General features: G+C 35.8%; 1 long non-coding RNA gene across 1 annotated transcript; it reads left to right on the forward strand.

The window, feature by feature from the left end:
• The first annotated feature begins 6,459 nt into the window (after nucleotides 1-6,459).
• LOC146729105 (uncharacterized) lies at nucleotides 6,460-10,977 on the forward strand. The gene is made up of 3 exons (XR_014928249.1): nucleotides 6,460-6,520; nucleotides 7,490-7,672; nucleotides 10,913-10,977. It is a non-coding gene; the product is annotated as an uncharacterized LOC146729105 (long non-coding RNA).
• The last annotated feature ends 395 nt before the right edge of the window (nucleotides 10,978-11,372 follow it).

Below are 11,372 nucleotides of genomic sequence, written 5' to 3' on the forward strand. Positions count from 1 at the left end.
CCTCTCTGTTAATATTCCATTGGATTTGTACAAATCAGCATTTTATAAAATCCTAACAGCTCGAACCAGCAAAAATACAAATGTAAATGCATTCTACGTAAGCCGAAGGTCAGCTCAAATAAATCTAGGGATTAAACTTTAGATATAAGTGAGCCACCCGAAGTGACCGTGTAAACAAACAGTGACCTAAATCATGTAATTGTCTTCAGTTAAAATCATGGCATTCCGAAAGTGGATATCGTTTGCAATTTGTGCGAGGACAACTGTAGATGGGAAGCAGTAAACAAAGCTCCTTATACAAAAAGCTCACCGTGTAAGGTTTTGCGAGTGGCCAGAAATAATACATTATTTGTGTGAAAGCGGGGATGCCATTTTGGGCTTGGATATAGTTCAATAATAATGAATGGGCGGGACAATATTGCTTCTTTAGGTGGAATAGCAACTGACAATTACACTGTGCGCACAATTATTTAAATTGTTTGTTTGGTTAGAACTTTCTCTCCGAAATTCGAAAGCAAACAGTTGTCAATTACTTGATATGTTATTTATAAAATAAATATTACTGTAAGACTAATAAAAATATTGTAAATTAAGATTCATTGTGCACATTTTTCAAGGATTATACCGTTAAAAAGAGCTCTTAAATATAGAACAGTAGAAATCCAACAAAAATCGTATTAACTGCAGAACCAGCAGTTATTTAGTGTACGTCACAGATATTATTAGAATCAGTATTTATAGCAATGCAATTTGTTTGTAAAAATGTTAATTATTTTTTTTAAATATTTAATTATGTTGTTAATTTCCTGCGTCCATGGTTAATTTCAGTGATAATGCAGATAAAACAGTGTCTATGTTATGAGTCATGCGCAGATGTGAGCGTCGTATCTACAAAACATACGACTCATTAAGGTATAAGCCACGGTTGAAACCAATAGTATAACGAATAAACCATTGGAGACCCTCACAGCAAACAGTTTTCTAAAAAAAATAAACATGATTGATTGGTATGTCGTAGAAGCATCTAACTAAATAGGACAACTGCAGAAATCATGAGATTAATGCAGCACATCAGTACTAGTAAAAAAATGAATTGTATGGATAACGTGAGCATCATAGAATAAATAACCAAGCTAAAAAAATTGTGTTCGTCTATCGCTACCGTAATGAACCGCCAAAGTGACTCAGTGCAAATATTTTAGCATACGGTCCCCCACTATTGGACGGTATTACGTCTAAATTTGTAGGTGTTGGTTAGACGTAAAGGCTGGATAATACGTTAAGGGGGTTACATCCATAAAACGTAAAGTTGGCTACATTTCTAACTCCTTAAATTTACACTTTGTTTATGAATCAACATATACGAGGGGGCGTTCAATAAGTAATGCTCCTGACCCATTTACTATAGCAGGAGATTAATGAAACTTGGCACAGTTATTAGTCTTTCTCTACGTAGTTATGCATTTCTCCCATCGTTTCATGCAGCTCTGGACACCGTTTTTGTAGAACACCCCTGGTTGGTCCTCCAACCACGTCATAACTTCAGAAATAAAGGCTGCATCATCTGGGAAACGCTTTCCTTTTAAAAAACAACTTCATGGCTGGGAAGAGATGAAAGTCAGAGGGTGCAAGGTCGAGAGAGTAAGTGGGATGGGGAGGATTTCATAGCCACACGCCCGTGCTTCTGATCTGGCGACATGCGAGTTGTGGACCTGAGCGTTATCCTGCAAGAGGATACATTTGCTGATCTTGCCCAGCCTCTTAAGATTGATAGCTTCTATTAATATCATCAAAGGTGAAGCGTAATAGGCTCCTCTAATTGTGGTACCCTTTGCCAGGAAATCTGTCATCACTACTCCGTCCTGGTCAAAGAAGACTGTGAGCATGACCTTGCCAGCGGAGGGCTGCACCCTTGCCTACTTTGGAGGTGGTGAGTCCAAGTGCATCCACTGCATTGATTGGGCTTTGGTCTATTGATCATAGTGATGAACCCAAGTTTCATCCTGTGTAATCAGTCTTTTGAAAAACTTTGTCTCGTCTTCTTGGCACATCTCCAAATTCATCCTCGAGCACTCGACGCGTTCATGCTTCTGGAAAAAATTTGAGCAACCTGGGAATCTATCTGGCAGACACCTTATGCATATGCAAATGGTCATGAATGGAAGTTTCCAAATACCCTGTACTATTTGGCAAACAGTAATGGCTGCCTCAACTTGACCTCAACTATCCAGCCCTTTTGTATCTTGCCTTCATCAATGATAGGCAAATGATTCAGCACTATGAGGTTGTGTCAACTGTATTCTCTGATCACATAACACTCTCCCTTGACCTGACTATAACAATCAGAAAAGTGTGCAGTAATCAAGATTAGAACCAGTGCACATTTGAATTATAACAAAGTTGGATAGTATGAACAATGACTTTTCAGAAGTCAACTGGAAGACTATACTATGGAGAAAATGCCAAACTAAAACCCTGCAAATGAGAAGAATAAAGTCCCAAGGTATATGATACTTATGAGGGAAAGAACAAAAACTAAGAAACAATTGATTAATCCCAATTCTACTCAATATATATGATCAAAGCAACCACCCAGAAATTACACTTCATTGAAAATGGTCTTCAAAACGGGGGGTCGTCAAGCGACGATAACAACACAAGCTGAGAACGAAAAGGCTCATGGGTAGACGCTTATTTGTAAACAATGACACGCTATGACCATCTGACGCATGCGCAGGTGATGACTCCCCAAGTATTTCTACACCTATGCTGTCAAATTCGAAGACAATGCATCTATTGTTTCATTCATGAATGAATGCATTGCAGATACTGAAGGGATAACACAAATACTAATCGCTCAATACTGCAGTGTGTCACGTAAACCTTAAGCAGACAAAGTGAACCTATATTCAGGAATTGACTTAACAGAAGAAAAAATTATTAATGACTTAAAATAAACCCAAATAACAAATATTAAGCAAACAATAAATAAACTAATGCACAATGATTGATAAATAATTGTAAACAAGATAATATATATTGGTAAGAAGGAAATGATAAAATTAACTAATAAATTTTGGCATTTCTTTCACAATTGTAAAACTTGAGGCTTAAGTTTCAAAATGCAATCATAGCCAAATACGATATGTTTTTATTCGGCCTTATGTAGTGTTACCTTAAATAGTGTGGACAAACCCAAAAGAGCGAACATCTAAAGTTTGGTTCAACTTGTTAATATGGGTGACATTTCTAGGTTCGCTCATCAATTTACTGATGTTAACAGGCGCCTTCAGGAATAACTCAACGTATAATATTACTCAAAGTGCATACAGTGGTACAGTGTTCTACACGTTTCCTTAATAGACACAGGTTTTTGTTAACTTCATTCGACCTTACGTGACCCTTGCTGCAAGACGTATTCATGAGTGTACTTGTTATAATACATACGTACCTCGGTGCACGACTACCACGGTAAGAAGTTGATTTGACAACATTTCGGAATGATTCATTGACAAACACAGCTTGAATAGTGTTATTATTATGATTGTATTAATGTTTGCGAGTTGTTTCTTCACTACCATGCTTAGTCAAGATAATAACCACCTTACAGACAGCGTTGGTTACGTAGCTATACAGCGGTGTCTATTGAGATTTTCTTCAAGTCAATATCATGTTATATATATTTTTTTCAAATTGACACGTTTCACACTATAGATTTGAATTACAGCTGTATAATCATATTTCATGGAGATCAAAGCCATATATTATATACTGTATCATGACAGACAGATGACTGAGTGGAAAGCATTCTAATTCCAATGTATTATATATATATAGTAATACGTCATATTTTGTAGTTGCATTTGATTGTTGCGTGAAGTTCAATGACTCAATTTGTGTGTAAACTGTTTGTAACAGGAAGCAAGTTATGTTAAAATTAACTAGACTGACAAGTTGACAATGCTTGATGTCGTAAAGATTCAAAAAGTAAGTTATTATATAAAGCTTGGAATCTAGGACCGAGGAATTCAGTTCAAGTATTAGCTTGTCTGAACGCGACACAAATACAATGCGATATTATGCTAAGGTAACATGTGTGAATAGAAACAATCTTGGAACGATGCCAACTTTGTGAGTAGCTTTACATTAAAGCGGAGGAGTCGTCCCATACGCATGCGTCAGATGGCCATAGTGTGTTATTGTTTACAAACAAGCGTCTACCCATGAGCCTTTGCGCATTTAGCATGTATTGTTATCATCGCTTTGGACTCAATTCCCGCGCGTGCGTAGGTGACAACCCTACCGCTTTAACAGTTAAATTCTCCTTTGTGTGTGCATTTAATCGTCACGCCAATAGGTTTGCACAAACATGTAATCAAAACTGACTGGTGGTTAGTATTGTCTGGTAATTTCATCCCCATACCAGTACGAAAACGAGGCATGATAAAATAGATTAACACTCCTACGTATGGATATCACTAATCTGTTCATGCTATTCAGCGAAGTTCGATACTAATTCCGTCACTGGCAAGTACATAATAATGATTAATAAATAAATCTATTTTCACAGATATGAACCGGTTCAAGAAGTTTGACACGTCTTTGGAAGAGATTGACCTCAACGGGGAGGGACTAACGGCTGTTCCACCGTCAATAAGTTCGGTGACAAACCTCAATAAACTGGATCTTAGTGATAATGATCTATCAATATTACCCGGAGGAATAGCTAAGTTAAAGCAGCTAAAAGAACTGAATTTGTCAATGAATGCATTTCAAGAGATTCCATCCTGTGTGTATGAACTCAAGACACTAACACTGTTGCTGGCACTTCGTAATAACATAAAGACTTTATCATCAGACATCGCTCTACTCAATCAGTTAACTGTATTAAATGTATCCTTCAACCAAATGAATAGTATTCCACCTGCTGTATATAATCTTCACTCACTAAGAGAATTACACGTCTGTGGCAACAACATCTCATCAATTGCACAAGATATCTCTAAACTCACGGAGCTACATACGCTGAACGTGTCTGACAACAATATAAAAGTACTACCATCATCTGTTTTCCATCTGCGAGGCCTGAAAGATTTGCGCATAAATAACAATAAGATAATGTTCCTGTCGTCGGAAATTTCACAACTTGAACAACTGGAGAGACTGGATGTACACGGTAATAAACTGAGTGGAATCCCTACTTGTGTATTCAAACTGATGACGCTGAGAGAGCTGGACCTAGGTTTCAATCAATTAAGTTTCCTACCCAAGGACAGTTCTCAACTGCATCAACTGTGGAGGTTGAATATGTCCTATAACAAGTTGACGGAGATTCCACCTTGTGTGTTCGGCCTCAAGACATTAAAGCAACTGCATCTAAGGGGTAATGACATAACAACGGTGCCAGATACCATCTCACAACTTAAGATCTTGGAGACGCTGGATATATCTTCTAATCAAATACACGAATTGCCTTCTGGAATAGGTGAGCTTGGTAAGCTGGTCCGAATGTATGCTCGAAGTAACGCAATGACTTCTATCTCATCAAATATTGGCAAACTTCAATACCTTGAGGTCTTGAACTTATCAAACAACAATCTTATGAAGCTCCCTCCAACGTTTGGTAAGTCGTAATTTTGTAAAATTGGGTTTCGTATAGCACTTCAATCGTCTCTGGATTGTATATTCTGTATGTTTCGGTATCTCATTTATGAATAACGAGTTCTCTATTATATTCAGAGAATCTTGTTGCGCTTGAAAAATTGGACCTAAGCAACAATGAATTTCACAAGGTACCTGAATCATTAAAAAACTTGTCTAAGTGTGAAGTTTTAGTGAATGAAAATCCCATTAGTACAGACAACAATGACGACGAACGTGGTATGTAATTTATTGTAATTATTTCTTGTATTATATTGCATTATGACGATGGGAATTGAATTATGAATGTTTTAACTGGTAATATAATTATTGATACGTCCACGCGTTGATTATTCTCTGCGTGTGACTTTGATATATGCGTATATTCAAAAATAGATGAACACGTAGTTGACTTTTTTTTATTTTTTACATATCCAGAGAACACTGAGACGAAAACAGTAATATGCCTTCGCGAGGCACAGGTAAATATAAATAAAAACTTTGAATAAACACTAAAATGTATTTCTGAATTGTATATCAATTTCATATCTTACGTTTGATGTACTATTATACGTTTTTAATCGTTTAGGAAACCAGGAAGTACGACCTACCCGGCGGTTTTTTTCTGATGATCCCCCCTGACACCATCCGTAAGCATATTGATTTGACAGTGACTACAACAGACGTCGAGGTAGTGCGTGGTTTGAATAATTACAAATGGGTAGAATCGAAAGTCACTATAATCAAACCAACACACGTGTCGTTATTTAAACATGTTATACTCGGCTTCAACCCATCAGTAGATAACGTAGCGGTAAGGGAGTATGTAATACTATACAGCGACGACGGTGCACTGTGGCATGAGACATCAACATTTAAGGTAAACTGTGTATTATTAATTTTAAAAAGTGGTTAACATTACATATGTTTGAGTTCGTTTAAATAATTACTGGAGGGTAAAAATAGCTAGTGTCTTCAAATGTGGTACACATGTTTCCTATGTGCTCGACAAGACCTTTTACAGCCAAAGTTCAAGATCACAGTATGTCTTTGGGTGTATTTGTTATAGAACTAACAAAAGAAATGATAAGTGAACAAATTCCATATGACTCACAAGATCTGGTAACAGGTTATGGTCATAGTGTATGTTTATGGGTTTTTGCAATATAACTATTAGAGACAAATAGTGTGTTTACACGTGGCACACACCACAGAGCATTCAAACTTGACACACATGGCACTTGCAAAACCCAGTTAGCTTTTCAGAACAAAACAGTGAGAAGATATGGTTACAGTATGAGAATATGTATGTATGTTTGCAGTACAACTCCACACTTTACACAAATTACCCATGTGACGCACTAGACCAAGTCAGATTTTTTGATCAGATTTCGTAATACAAATCCAGGGGGAATAGGTAATGCTTTCAAACTTTACACACATGACATATGTAACTTACAACGCCTGGAGTTTAATGGCAAAAGGTCAAGAATCTCATTTCCGCATGCTACGTAACTGTAAGACCTACGCTGTAGCTCTAAGTGTTAATATGGATAGTGATATCGAGAAATCTGTCGCAGGTTGGCATCTCCTCTGAGTGCTGTTTAGTTTTGATTTTGAATTGCATCTCGATACAGAAACTAAATTATATGATTTGTTGCAAATTACAGAACAATTCTCATTTTATTCAATAATGAAATCCAGTGTACGTGCTCCGAATTATCTATGTTTGAATAATTAACTAAATAAATAAATAATTTCAATATCGAACAAATCAAAATCAAGTAAATCAAATGGCGTAAAGAATGCATTATGAAATTCTGCAACATTTTTGCTCCTTAAATCTTAGGATGTTCAGCCAGTCGGTACTGAAATAAGACAGTTTGGGTTTTTCGTTGCTGTTTCACGGTCTATTGAGGAACGTTTTCAGATAGATGCGGGTGGTGGTACAGTGAAATCAGACGTGGTAGATGGTGTATCTTTGACAGTACCGCCAGGCTATACACAGACTAACATTGAAGTTACATTGGAGGTGAACAAAGATAAAAAATATACATCTCATTAAATAGTTTATCTGTATCCAGTTCTGCATAAGACCAATCTGATTAAAATTAAGATCCTAGTTTGGGCTTTATTTTTTTGTTAAATATAGGTATAATTTTTTATTATATATTTTCCATCAATTTATTTTATTTTTATTTTTCATTATTTTGTAATCACGAACGCCCACAAGGATCTGACCAAATACCTATATAAATCCCGTTCAAATCTCGTATAAGCTACAGCCAATCACAGTTAGCCTTTCATATTGATCGAATGCGTACTCACTGGAGAAACTAATTTATAAACAATTACGATGTACAAGAAAAATCGTGTTGCGTGGCGTGGGTTTCATTTTGAAGACAATCAGCTCAATCACAAGTTGGGCAAGGGAAGTACCCGGAAAAGGTGGTTAGATACTCGGGTCAATTTTTCAATTGCCTTTGAAGGCTAAAATTCATGTTCTGTCGTCTATTAGCACATGTTTGTGCCAAGGACAAACCATACGGGTATTCACTACTGCGACTGGCAATTTAATTTTTCTGACCTGTTCTTGATCACATGTGCTTGTAAGTTGCACAGAACACGGTCATTGCTCCGGGGATCTAAATATGCACTTGATTGCCTAAGCCATGTTCAGCAGGAGATTTGGGGAAAAGGAGGGTGGGCTGCTGCGATTGACACAATGTCTGTCAATACAACAATATAATTTCCTCGGTATAAATAATTTATTTTGAATGCAACTATTGTTTACTTGACTTTCAGTATGCTAACATTTAGATTGAATGCAGTATTACTATTTTTACTCGCACCTCGAATTGGTGAAGTGTGAAGTATGACACTTTTCGCTGTGTATTGTGATAATTTGTCTCGTGTACCAAACCCAAGAGGGGTAACGGAAACATCTAAATGTCTGTGTGGGATAGAAACTTAAAGTTAATATTAATAAAACAATAATTGTAGTTTTTAGAAATGCCGGAAAATTAAGGCATTGTGAGAAGTGAGTGAGAATGGAGAACAACTTCCTCATTCTGGGTATTACTTTTCCAAAGTAGTGGTGGCTGGTGATATTGATGTATAAATTTATTTGACTGTAAAATGCGTTATATACGTATTGATAAATTTTGGTTGAATATCTTAAAAATGCAAACATATCGTTATGTTTACCAATGTTAGCTTTTTCAGTATAAAGAAGATGAAAACAACCATAAATGTTGGGTTTTCCAAGTCTTATTACTTTCACACGGTTTTGGTTTTGTTTGATTAAACCAAGTCGTGGAAGAAAATTGTTCTTTTTTGCCACTATTCACCCAAAGACTTCATGATATGTACAAACAAACTTGGTTTATAGATTCCAACAACTATCCTAAACTTGATAAATACAGAGATTGTAAGATGGATTGTAGGTGTGAAAAATATTTGCATTTAATAAAAGATAACAAGTTACGTTCTGCGCTGTGTCAGCTTAGAACATCATCCCACAACTTCCTGGTTGAATCACATCGTAAATTAAACATATCGGAGAATACGAGAATCTATAAATTGTGTAATTTAGGGCTGGTTGAGGATGAATACTATTTTTGCCTTGTATGTCCACATTATGAAATATTTACCTCTATTTTATCAGTCAAACCTGACAAATTCCGAAATTTGTTTTCTATGTTACTAAACATAGAGAAAATCTACTTAACCAATTGTGACTTGTAGATTCAATGATTATTTAAATGACTCCCTCTATATGTTTTTTTTTTCTATTTTTGATTTATTGTACTATAGGCCTGAGGCCATTGTGCTTAATAAATTCATATCATATCATATCATATCATATCATATCATATCATAATTTGTTACTGCCATGTTGATACATTTTTACACAAATTTGTCTTGACCTTTGATAATTCCCACCATTTGTCATTGAGAATTTGAATTCTCGGCATTACACTGTTTTATGTTTACAGATTTTATTTCAAAATTCTAGACCACCACGTCGACAAATATCAATTATATCAATTTTAAATAAGTTGCGAAAAAAGTGTCAGTTTCTCGCTCTAGTGTCACATTTTTGGCAATTCATACTTTTCAGTGTAGCAATACTCTACGGACAATGTAGATTGTTGTTTGCCCACCATTTCATGTACAACTCAATAAATTAACTTTCATAAACCATTTATATAAAATCATATGTTTTATTAACGAAAGAGATTCCACAGCATTTTACAATTATTCTCATTACATTGAATATTTTTGTTTATTTCCAACAAATGTGTACACTTCCTGCTGCATTTTCGCCAGCCAAGGTTCGTTTAAAGCGGGTGAGTCGTCACCTGCGCGTGTGTCAGATGGCCATAGCGTGTCATTGCTTACAAACAAGCGTCTACCCATAAGCCTTTGCGTTTTTAGTAAATCATAATGATTAGAACACTAAACAGCTATAGTAAACAATACAACATTCAAATCTCTAACTGATTTGACCGCAACAGATTTAAGTTGTATAACGGTTACATTATGTTGATACATTTTGATGAATATTTACAGCTACGGTTTCAGCACCGTAGAAGATTTTGGCCCGACCATCAACAAAACATCACCAAGGAAAAAAGAGCGCAAAACGTTACCGGTGTTCGATCGAACCGGTGGGAACAAATCGTCACTTCCTCAATAACCACACAAAGTAACGACCTAAACTGGAGTCATTTAAGCCACATTATTATCATGGAAATCATAGATGATGTTTGTTGCATTTAACAATGACAAACTTACCGAATGCCGTGTTTTTCCCGATAGTTTCAATCACTAACATGATAGAACCCGACATTTTATTTGATTGTGTTTGTGATTGGCGACGTCACCAGGCGCGCTATGATTGGTTGACTAAACCAATCAAATGGGATCTCGTTGAAATCTCGTTATATACTAATATGCGTTGATGTATGTGGCGATAGTTAAAGTAGTACAAAATAATAGGTACGTCAAAATAATAAAAACAATTACAAAATATATAGTAAAAATAAAAAAACGTACCCAAGACTGTTTACAAATGCGTTTCTTGCTATTAAATAATATACTTAAACTACGAAATTCTTGTTATTATTAATTGTAAGTGAAAGCGTGTAACGTTATTCATTATGTTGCTGCAAACATACTTAGCATTAGGCAATGAATGATATGTGACGTGTGACGTCAATGTCACATTATACGTACAAAGTGTCATCGATATTTTTTTTTCTTCAAGGTTCATACACCGAATCAAGCACTCGTAGATAATGTCTGTAAATCAGACGACTCAACAGAGGAACCTGACATATCTTTTGGACCAGTCGTCTTTGTGAGCACCAAACAAAATAGTAATACTGCTGTTTGTGGCCCAATATCATTGACAATGACATTACCTGCTGAAATACAACAGGATTCAACACTGAAATTGATTGCCGATAAAGAAAACAAAGGTATCTGGCAAGATGTCACCGATGAAACGGAATGTATAAATCGAACAAGTACAAGTATTTCCATTCAGACAAACAATTTAGTCAGGTAAGGCCAGACTTTTTTTTATTCCTTGTTTCTTGAGTTTTTATAAGGCAATTTTTTTTAGGAGAGCGGTAAAAAAATAATTAATTCTTTTTTTCCATTAGATTTGTGTGATTCTCAAAGAATTGTAAGTGAGATAATTGATCGGATAGAAAAAATGAAAT

This window comes from Saccoglossus kowalevskii, chromosome 22, assembly GCF_978046115.1.
Source record: "Saccoglossus kowalevskii chromosome 22, keSacKowa6.1, whole genome shotgun sequence".
NCBI classification, from domain to species: domain Eukaryota; kingdom Metazoa; phylum Hemichordata; class Enteropneusta; family Harrimaniidae; genus Saccoglossus; species Saccoglossus kowalevskii.